The following is a 10,968-nucleotide window of genomic DNA, read 5'->3' on the forward strand; positions in this document are numbered from 1 at the left end:
TTTTTTTTTTAAACGAAAGAGACTCTTGAATCTTTTTATTTTATGTTTAACAAAATAGATAACGGTTAGTACAAGCCTTCTGTCTTTCCTGGTTTCTCCTAAGGCTTGGAAAGGCTGCTTTTCTGTCTATGTTGGTGAGGGAAAATAATTTTGTCTAATATACCTAAAGGACATTTGTCCCAAAGACAACCTACAGTAAATTTTTGCTTCATTTTCTTTAAAGAATTTACGTTTTCACTGAGAAGATAGTTTATTCTGTAGCTTCATGATCCCTTTATCTGGCAGGGCCAAGAAGTAAGTCTTAGAAATAAGCCCACAATTACCAGTTTTTCCAGATTTAATTTTAGTTAGAGGAATATAACCTTTTTATAATACAGAACAAGAACATGATGACCTAAACACTCCAACTTTGTATTAGTTTATGATTGAGTTACTGGCAAAAATTTTTATAGACTTTTCTTATTCAGTTGATTAAGCCTAGCTGTCTCGTCCTCCGAGTTCTGTAATTCTGAGTGCGAGTGCAGTAGCTGTGAACCGGAAAGCTGGGGAAGTGCCTCTGTAACCACTTTGACAAGGTGCACGCTTACCTGCCTTGTGGAAGACTTCTGTTACAGATAGTTCTTAGGTTTGTACACCCAACTAAAAGAGGAAGAGAGCTCTAGGATCCTACGTGGCTTTATTTCTAGTTAATGTGATACAGGAAGAGTCACTGTATCTTTTATAAGGAGGCCCATTAAACTTACAAAACTTCTTAGACCACTCCAAAGCACGCCAATCTGTTCAATACTTAGAGTGAATGAAATCATGACTTTTTGCTTTGATGATAAGAAAGGCTAACAATTACATTGTGCCTACTATGCTGCAGGCACTGATCTGTATGCTTTATGTATATGTGCCTATTTAATCTTCACAACAACCCTATAATAAATATCCCCCTCCAATTTTACAGATGGGGAAACTTAACTTGCTACAAGTCACACAGATAATAAATGGGAAATCAGTTAATTCTTATTAAAGTCAAGCAGAGAAGTGGCTAGTGAGAATTACTGTTAAGGGTTTAGAAAGCCATCATCCCAGATTCCACAGGGAGCACATTTTATGGCCAATATAGTTCAACAATGGGCTTGTAGACACGGGCTTGCCGTTTTGCTTATCACCCACAAGGAACAGGTACAGTGGAGCACTTCAGTTCAAGCTCAGGACCCTCGCTGGCTCAGAAGATGTAGCAGGATGGCATTCTGTTCCATCACATCTGACTTCTCAGGAGAAGCTCTATTTATGGTCTGTCCCCATCACATGCCTCCTGTTGGGTAAGAAATGGAATTCAAGTAGCAGTTCAGCCACTACATAGACCAGTCCCCCAACTACACCCATCATAAACCTTTTATTGCGCTGTCAAAACGAAAGGAGAGAAAACGAGAACTGCCTTGTTGTCTTGATTGGAATAAAGAGAACAAGGTCAATTAGGATAAGGTTCATGGACTGAGAAAAAAATTACAAATATATGGTTCTAAAATAAAAATCTATACTAATTTACAATCTAGAGGAGCAAATGATGAGAAACCATTGATTAATAAAGTCAGAGTGTGAGTGTCCGTCTTGGGGGCAAGTGCCGCATGTAGCACGTCCTGTTACCCCTTAGGCACCTGCCTAGGGTGCACTAAACAGGTAGTGCAAGGGGGGCTATAAATGGGGACCAGCCATGGACTCTAATGAGTAATAATACCTGATCAACCCACAGATACCATCTGTGAGTGGAACTTGGGCTGTAGGGACTGTCGAAAGAAACTTTTAGGCCCAGGATGGAGCTGCTCCTACCTGGGGTGCCTTGTCAGCAAACTGAAACTTTGCATCCCTTAAATGCTGCACTTGACCAGACACATAATAAATACAGTCAACCAATTTGCGAACACCAAGCCAAATCTGGCCTCTATGCTTATTTCCTTGTTCCTTCTCACCCCAAACAAGCTTGACTACAATGGCCCCAGCCAATCAGATATTTTCTATTTGTTTCTTTCTTCCTTGTTCCTTATTCTGTCTCTTATAAAATCTTCTTGTCTTCAGCCCCATTTTGCAGTTCTCTGAATGGAAACTGTCCTCTTCATGAAGAGTTAAAGTTTGTATCACCTAAATTGTCTTCCTTAATAATTTAATAAGATCTCCCATGTATGGGAGGGCTCAAAGGGCTCAGAGAAGAGAATCAATGGGCTGAAACAAATGCTGAATCAGTAGGCAGTGACAACCCAGTGACTCAGAGAGCGGGCCAGCCCCCTGCCCAGAGAACTGAAGTTCTGAGTTGTATACAAATGCCAACTTGTATAAGAACAATGAAACTTATTTTTACAGACTTGGAGAAGTAGAAAATTATTTCAAAAATCGTGTCATATTACAGGTTCATGCTAAAAGACAAACGTGTAAAAGCTAGACATAGCAGAGCAAGACTTTTCCTTAGTCTCCATCTTATGTCAAAGCTACCTGTCTGGGGATTTACAAGGGACAGATGTAACACTCAGAGGTGTAAGGAAGGGCTTTCAAATGATGATTTTAACCTTTTACCTCCCGTGTTATCAGCACCACCCATATGTTCTCCTGTTCCACACTAGGCTTGTTTTGTTGTCCCAGCTTGAGAGCCCTGGAATCTTATTAAGTGTGGATTCTTTCAAATTATCTGACTTTTATTCGAAAGGACAGAGGATACCCTTCATGGGTCTACTTTTCTAATTTGGAATTAGTTTGTATTGGTTGGAGGATTTAATGCTCATTTACTTATTTCACTACATATTACTGTCACAACTTGTGAGGTTATAAAGACCCAAATTTGTAGGGTGGCAGGCACAAAGCCTGGCACAAAATAACAGCTCAATAAATAGTGTAACTCCGTGGGTGGTGGTACATTTGATTCCATTTCATATTCTACTTAGTATTTCAGAATTTTTCTGGCCTTCTGTGGACTAAGAAGGCTCTCAGAGGTTATTGAGTCCCACTCTTTTTTAGATGAAGAAATTCAATCCAACAGAGGTTAAGCGACTTGCCTGAGGCCACCCAGCTTTCTGACTCTGCTCTTGAACTCCCTCATCAGATCCTTTCTTATGTTTATGCTCTGCTGACACATCCTTTAAGGCTGAGCAGAACTAACTCTAATTTCAGACGTTTCATATTCTGTTGACAATTACATCGCCCATCTTGCCATTTATAGCTTTGACTTTAGAGCTTTGGGAAGCACCTTAAAATATAATTGCAAACACTCTACTCATCCAAATGTGCACTCCCCGTGCCTAATAATGAGGCTTTTAAGTTGTGCATAGGAGAGCAGCAAGATGATAGCTCATGTGAAATGAGAAATTTGGGCAAATGGGATTTGATAATGGATTTTTCAGTGACACGGTTTGTCTGATCATTGGTCCGCGGTTATGTTGGTACATTTTGTATTTTGAAAGGCACAAAATGTCGGGTTATTGCCCAAATACTGGTTAAGATTTCGATTATTTTTCAGAATTGTAGCAAAATACCTCAGGACTTTTTTTTTTTCTTTTTCAAAGCTTTACGTTTTATGTTCCTTTTTTGTTGTTTAGAAGTTATACTTTCTATTGTTCGTAGATTTATCAAAAAATATTCTCTTTCCTAATGCCTCAGTGATTTAATCACTCTGTTCTTGGAGTAGAAATTCCAGCTGCTGTTGGATTTGAGACACAGAAGAATTTACGAGCTTAGCAGCTTTTAATTGAGAACGTTCTTTCGCTCATTTGTCCAACTTTTATTAAGTACCGATGTGCATGGCACCAGAGTAGGTGAAAGGATTGCAAAAATGAGTAAGATGTGGTCCTTATCCTCAAGGAATAGCTTGATAGCTATTCCTTATCCTCAAGGAATAGCTTGAGTAAGATGTGGTCCTTATCCTCAAGGCCTGGCTTCAGTAAATGATGGCGATGTAAGATAGAACGGTGCCAGGAGAATGGGAAAATGTCAAGGGGGCACCAGGGAACTGACAGCGAGTCCTGAAGTGGGCCTCCGGAAGGGTGCGATGATGTGGGACCAGCTGGATGCTAAAGAATGCTAGGGATTTTGAAATGTGAAGAGTGGAGTTGCAGGCAGGGAGAATGGGCAAGGAGGGTGGGTATGCCAGGCAGAGGGATGAAGACGAGCAGAGGCTGGAGGTGGGTGGGCGAGGAAAGAAGTGGGGGTCTGGTCACGAAGGGATTGGAAACTATGCTAAGGAGTCTGTATCTGGAGTGTGAAACTACATTTGGGTTTTAAACAAATAAGTGACGTGATTAGTGTCATGTTTTAGAAAGAGAAAAGATGATTGGAGGGGTATAAACCCCTGATTTCATTTTCAGATCCAACAACCAATTGGGTTTTGTAGGCTTGCTCTCAACCCCTTTCTGGGGATGAGTTTGTATCTGACCCTCAGTTCCCTCTGGCTGCTAGCTGCCTCTCTGGGTAACAAGCCCACTAGGAGCCCTGAGAAACAGGAACTGCCCTCCCTCTGAGCCAGTGCCTGCTGCTCCAGGAGCCCAGAAGTGAAAATGGCCAGTGGTACACATCAATGTCTCTGCTGCGTCTAAGACATCGAATTTAACAAGCACTTGCAAACTATGGATCTTGAAATTTTATTTCAACTAAGGATTTTAAGCTACATTAATATCGTCACAGAATAAAGTTCTCCGAGGCTAGCAGGGCTTATAGAAGTCAACAAATAACTTTCCTTCTCCCAGAATTGCAAACAAATTCCCGGTTAACGAATTTGCAGAGTTACTCCCTAAGGAGAGTTCGCCTGGGGAAGTGGAGAGAACTTAGCCGGGAGACAGCTTGTCTACTCACTCACCCGGGTCAAACCCATGGCACATAGTGCATTTCCTTGGAATTCAGCTTCTTAGTCTAAAAAGTAAAAGTTTTGAATAGAATGATCCTAATGACCCTTAGCTCTGTGATTCAGTGATTTGGCCCAACTTTATCTGTTAAAACATTTATTAGATAGGTTACTCTGGTTTTTGTTATGTGTATAAATGGAAGGTATTTTAGCTGACTAATCGCTTTAACTTAATTACTCAGAATTCACAAAAGAGGCGATGTTTGAACTGAATCAAGTTTTTGTGTGCACATCTGTGTAGCGCACATGTACGAAGCAATTTAGAGTTACAAAGCATTTCCAAATATCTCACGACCTCATTAAATCGTTATAACAACTCTGTAAGTGGTGTATCATCATCTCCATTTTACCACCGAGGAATCCAAGCCTCAGGCAGATGAAGGTGACGTTTTCAGGTCATCCCATTCGTAGGCTGGGCCAAGGCCCAAGCCCTCACTTGGTGGTGGCAATCCCGGTGCTGCTTCTGCCATGCCAGAGATGCTGCCGCTCGAATTCCCCTCAAACCAGAAGAGTAGAGGGAAAGTGAAATCTGTATTAAAATTGCTTGGACCTCCATCTATACAAAGAAAATTAAACTACAAATCAATTTAGTAAATGGGAGAGGAAGGAGAGTGTGGCAGGCAGAATTCCAGAGCTGTCCCCGCAAGATTCCTATCCCCTGATTAGTCAATCAAACGCTCATCTAGGTACTGCTGAAGGGACTTCACAGAGGAATGAAGGTTACCAACTTGCCGACGGTAAAATAGAGACAGTATCCTGGATTACCCAGGTGGGCCCAGTGCAATCACATGAACCCTTAAAAGCAAAAGAGGAAGGCAGAAGTTCCAGTCGGAAAAATGAGGCAGAAAGAGGTCAGAGATTCGAAGCACTGTTGCTGGCTTTGGAGGTGGAGGATAGAAGCCGAGAGCCACGGAATGTAGCAGCACTAGGAGCTGGGAACGACACTGACCCAAAGCAAGGAAGTGGGGCTTCAGTCCTCCATGGAAGGGAATTTCGCCAACAACGTGAATGAACTCGGAAGCGAGTTCATGCCCAGGGCCTCCCAGCCCTGTTGACACCTCGATTTTAGCCCTGTGTGGTTTCAGCCCACACAGAGAACCAGCTGAGCCACTTCTGACTCAGAATTTCAGTCAGAAGTCTGTGGCCAGACTTCTGACTGAAAGATACTGTGAGGTAATACACTTGTGCTGTTTTAACCTGCCGAGCTCGTAGTAATTTTAATCTGCTAAATTTGCAGCAATAGAAAACTGATCCAGAGGAGGGAACAGGAGAAAAAGAAGGGGAGGAGGAAGAAGAAGCAAAACCAGCCTCCTAGCCACCGTGTCATGATGAGTTCTGCATGCATCTCAGGGACCCGCGACACGACTCCTTTAATGAACAACACTAATCACTATTCCTATTGCTTGAGCTAAATGTTTTCATGTTTGGCTTCAGCTTCAAGGTGATATTTTTTACTATTTGAAGGTGTATGGATAGTTTATTTTAATCTCCTTTTGAGTTATAAGAGTATGAAAATAGGGAAAATACATTTCCCTCAGTTAAAAAAGTCACATTGTGCAGAATGAGTTGAATTTTCAGGCTTTCTATGTGATTAATACTCTGTGGAATAACAGTTTGGTTTCAGTTTTGGGCAGAAAGAGATGAACACATACTAGATAAGATTGTGAAGCCACCGGTCCTGTCCCTTATGACTGCCAGGTGGTCTGGGAAGTTGCCTGATTCAGCTAGGCCCAAATAGTTCAGCTGGTTTTGGTGTCCATGTCTGCATGGAGCTGTTCACAACATGTAGACGTTCTTAGGAGAGAATTACACAGCTCCATAGTGCTCTCAGCCACATATTATTTTCCTTGATTTTTGAATCGACTACAATGTTCTATTTTGTTGGAGTGATCTTGGCCATTTTAACTTTTAATGTCAAAAGAGCGGAGTTTTCTGGCTATTTTATCAAGTGTGGTCATACCTATGTATGTGACGCATGGGCTTACTGATGAATCAAATTCCCTGAGCCAAAGGACCGAAAAGGAAAGATGAGACAGAGGTGCATGAGGGTTGATGGGCCCAGCAACAGAGCTGTGGAAGCAGCTGGGCTGGAGATGGTTGTAAGGGTCCCATTCAAGGTCACTGCCCAGCGGGTGGGCCTATCTTAATCGAGGTCCTTGGGATGTGCGCTGGTGACACAAGCTGACACTAGAGAGACCATAGGAAACTATGCCATGAGGAGGACTCTGCAGGGCCCTGCGAAGGATCCAGACATGTGACTTTTGAAACACCTACCTCCAGAGGGTACCAACAGCCCCTCGGTGTGATCCGGAAAAGCTGCGGCAACCAACAGGGAGGCTTACAGCTGGGCCCAATCTTGTCCTTAACTCTTAGCCTGAGAAGCAGGGGCAACCACCGGAAAAGTATTAAGTTGGGACCCAATGAACTAAAGAAACACTTGGTCATTTTCGTCTCCCTGCTCCTCACCCTAACATGCTAGAGAAGTGCTGCCCCGAAAACCAGGAGGTGGCTCAGAGCAGATAGGTGCCCCTTAAACTCACTTCAAACCTAAGGCTTCTCTTCCTCTTCTGGGACTCAGGAGAGGTGTGTAGGTGGGGGTGGTTCAGGAGGAGTGAACAGGCTGGTGGTGGTCTGCAGCTGTGAATGGCCCCGGAACCGGCCTGGGCCTGGAGGTACGTATCTGGTGGGACTGGACTCACCAGGCTGGTATTTCCAGTTGCCTTTGCACAGACTCAGACTCAGACAGGCTCTTTAGCTGGTCCCTACTTCCTGCTGGTTATGGGCATGTTGCTGCTCAAAAAAATGTTAAATTTGCTAGCGCACTGGGGCTGGCCCAAGAATTCCAAGTGATAGCTACCCACAGGATGCATGCCCTGATACCTTGGAGACCTCCAAGTCATTCACTGGGCTTGCTTTCTGCCAGGAGGGCCAGCAACTCCTCCCCTTTGGTCATCTCTGCTATGAATATGAGTGGAGGTGGCCATCTATGAGCAGGAAGGGCCTAGGTGTGGAGCCCTTGCCAGGGGCAGCCAGCAGATGACTTTAGAGCTTAGTCGAGGGACTTTGTGCCTTGGTTACTGTTGATTTAAGTTTGGAGAGAAAAAAGATAAAAAAAACCTTAACAGATGAGATCATTAAGTAACCCTAGGACTTAGCTGGGCACAAAGAATGGTAGTTCAAGTCCACAGCTTCTGTGGGCCTCTTTAGTCTCTAAACTTATTTCCTTAAAGTGTCAGTTCTTTTCTATTCTCCTCTTCCCTTGACTAAATAAAAATATCCATTCCCATTTCCACCCTCATCCTGGCCCAACCACGTGTGATTCACAGGAAGAAGGTAGAAGGCTCTGTTACCTGTATGGGAAGACTATATCTAAAAGAGGCCCACAGCAGATTTTACAAGAGATGCTAGGGTTACCAGATTTACTAAACAAAAAGATAAGATGCCCAGTTAAACTGGAATTTTGATAAACAAAAGTGTGATATTTGGAACACACTTATTCATTATTTATTTGAAATTCAAATTTAGTCAGACATTGTATCTGGCAGTGGCGCTCATTTCTGCAGTTTACACCCTTTTCCCCAGAAGCAGTCACAGCACTTTGTCTTTGGAGCAGGAATAAGTCCAGACACACGGGATACCCCAGTCTTTCTTTCTCTATTAGAGGATGACTCAGAGGCACTGGGTGTAACCCGAATGGCCTGCCTTACCAGCTCGGGGCACAGACACAGACGCGGTGATATCTTCCCTTAATATTCACAGCGAGCTGCAGTCGCCCACTTGCCCATCTTACAGAACGTCCAGAGTATCCCTGCCACCTGGGCTTGTTGAGCTTTCCTGACATCGTGTTTCCTGATATCAGGCCTTCCTTTCTCAGCATCCCCATCCAAAGAATGGGGGGATCTTTTTCCTTCGCCTGTTATTGCACAAACTGTCCTTCAGGGTTTGATGCTCCCAATGCCGTGATGTGCCTTTTGCTCGAAGCCTTCATGATTCTCTGAGGAAAGCCAGCTGTGTCCTTGGCTGAAAGTTTGCCGGTTTTGTGTCCAGGCACTTGGTTTAGGGGGACCGCCCAGCCAGCTCGTCCTGGTGTTGAGCCGGGCTTACCAGTCAGATACTCATTTTCCTCTGGGGCAATTGCTCCTATCCTGCCAGCTGACTGTGTCCCAGCCCCACGTAGAGGCACTAATATCATGAACCTCAAAAACTCAGGTCAGTACCCCCTTCCTGTGCTTCCAGGAGGTGTTCTCGCATCCTCTCTAGCAGCCTGCTCTACTTAGAAGTGGTTCTAGAAGGGAAGGCCCTTGTTAGGGCCCAGGGCAGAGGAAGTCCACTGCCTCACCTTCACTGAGCGGGCAGGGTAACCTAACTGACTCTTCCTTGAGCAAAATGTGCTGGGCCCATCTAGACAGAAAAGCAGTTAGAGATTCTAATATGGTAGCTGCTTAAAATTCTGACCAAGTATCTACCTGAATGAGAGAGAGAAAATGGGACTTTGTGTCGAGTTTTGGTCAAGTCGATCACCTCACAGGATTGTTTCAAAGAGCGTTAGCTGGTTTGGAATGGTCGTACCGCATAAAAGCAGCCCATGCGTGTGTCTGTGTGCGTGTCTGTTCATGTAAGTTTGACGAGTCTGCGGCTCTCCCTTAGCGTCCGTGAGGCCTGCGAGCAGCCTGATGGCATATCTCGAGTCACAAAGCGTTTCTTCGAAGTGGCACACATGCATACAACCCATATTGTATTTAAGGAGACAATGGTTCCAAGGGTTTTCTGGGCTATTTTTAACGTCGAAGTCTAGAAGAAAAATGATGTCACATGTTGGGAAAAGTGTCCAGATATTCCAACAGACCACAGCTGAAGAATTCTGGTTTTTATTTGTGTCTCTCAGAGTTGAGATCACTCAAAAAAGGTGAGTTTTAAACTTTTCATTCCAAAAAGCTTCGCAGCTTGAACTGTGCCTGGAGAGGCTTTGTCTCCTGAGATTTGTCAAACAGACACAAATGCTCCTGCAAGCCAGAAGCCTGGATGGGAGTGGGCGAGCTTGTGACAAGGGAGAGCAGGCGGTCTTCTCCTGATAGCAGATGGACCTCAAATTCCAGAGAAGCAGAAGGCCAGCCAGGTTAAAGTGAGGAGGAAAAAAAAAAAAAGGAGAGCATATTAGGATTTCCTGCCTCTGCTGTGCGATTCCTGGACAAGTCATTGAACCTCTCTGATTTCCAATCATCTCGTAACATAGGGTAATACCTACCTCAGAAGACTGTTGTGGGTATTGATATGATAATGAATGTAAACAGCTATTACAGTGCATGGCACATACTAGGTTAAGCAAGTATTAGTCCTCATCTTCTTTCCTTTGACTTTGTTTATTCCATCACCATGCTTTATTTCCCTTGCTGTTTATTAGGGCAAACAGGTTACTAGGGTCTCCTCGAACTGCTCTGGCCTACCACTTTGAAGTGAAGGAGAATACACAGAAGAAATAAAGTCACAGGAAGTTGTGCTGAAGAAGGAGGAAGAACTGAACTGTGACTTGTTCTGCTCCCTCTGGGAGGGGATCCACCTCTCTGCAAAAAATGCTGGCTTCACTTACAGGTGAGTGAGATCCTGACATCATCTGTGCCAGGCTGGGACTCTGAGGGTGTTTCCTCTGGGTTTGTAAGTTGTCAGGCAGAGGCAGGTTGACCTCTGTGGGCCGGGAGTCCTGGACAGCCCGGGCCTGCTTTGGGATTTAGATGCAAGACAACAATGGCCTTTCCTGGTAGGAGTTGGTGGTCCTTTGGCCTCTTAGTGAAAATTGAATTCTTTAACATCTTATTCCACTTTTTTCCCCTTGCCTGGGTTTCTTCTTTGTTTGCTTTTAACAGGGAGACTGGATACAGTTGATTATCACTTTAGAGGAAACATGAGGTTTTCCTAGGACACTCTCAGGGAGCAGGAGGGAAGCAGTCACCGAGCAGGGAGGGACAGGGCCCTGCTTTCAGAGCCTGGGAGCCTGGCGCAGGAAGTCAGGCCTGCCTGCCTCTCTTCCTCAGAGGAAATAGATTGGATCAGCTTTGGGTGGGGGATGAGGGGTGGGAGTGGTAATTTCTCGATTATCATGC

This window comes from Pteropus medius, unplaced genomic scaffold, assembly GCF_902729225.1.
Source record: "Pteropus medius unplaced genomic scaffold, Ma_sr-lr_union100, whole genome shotgun sequence".
In the NCBI taxonomy this organism is placed as follows: Eukaryota; Metazoa; Chordata; class Mammalia; order Chiroptera; family Pteropodidae; genus Pteropus; species Pteropus medius.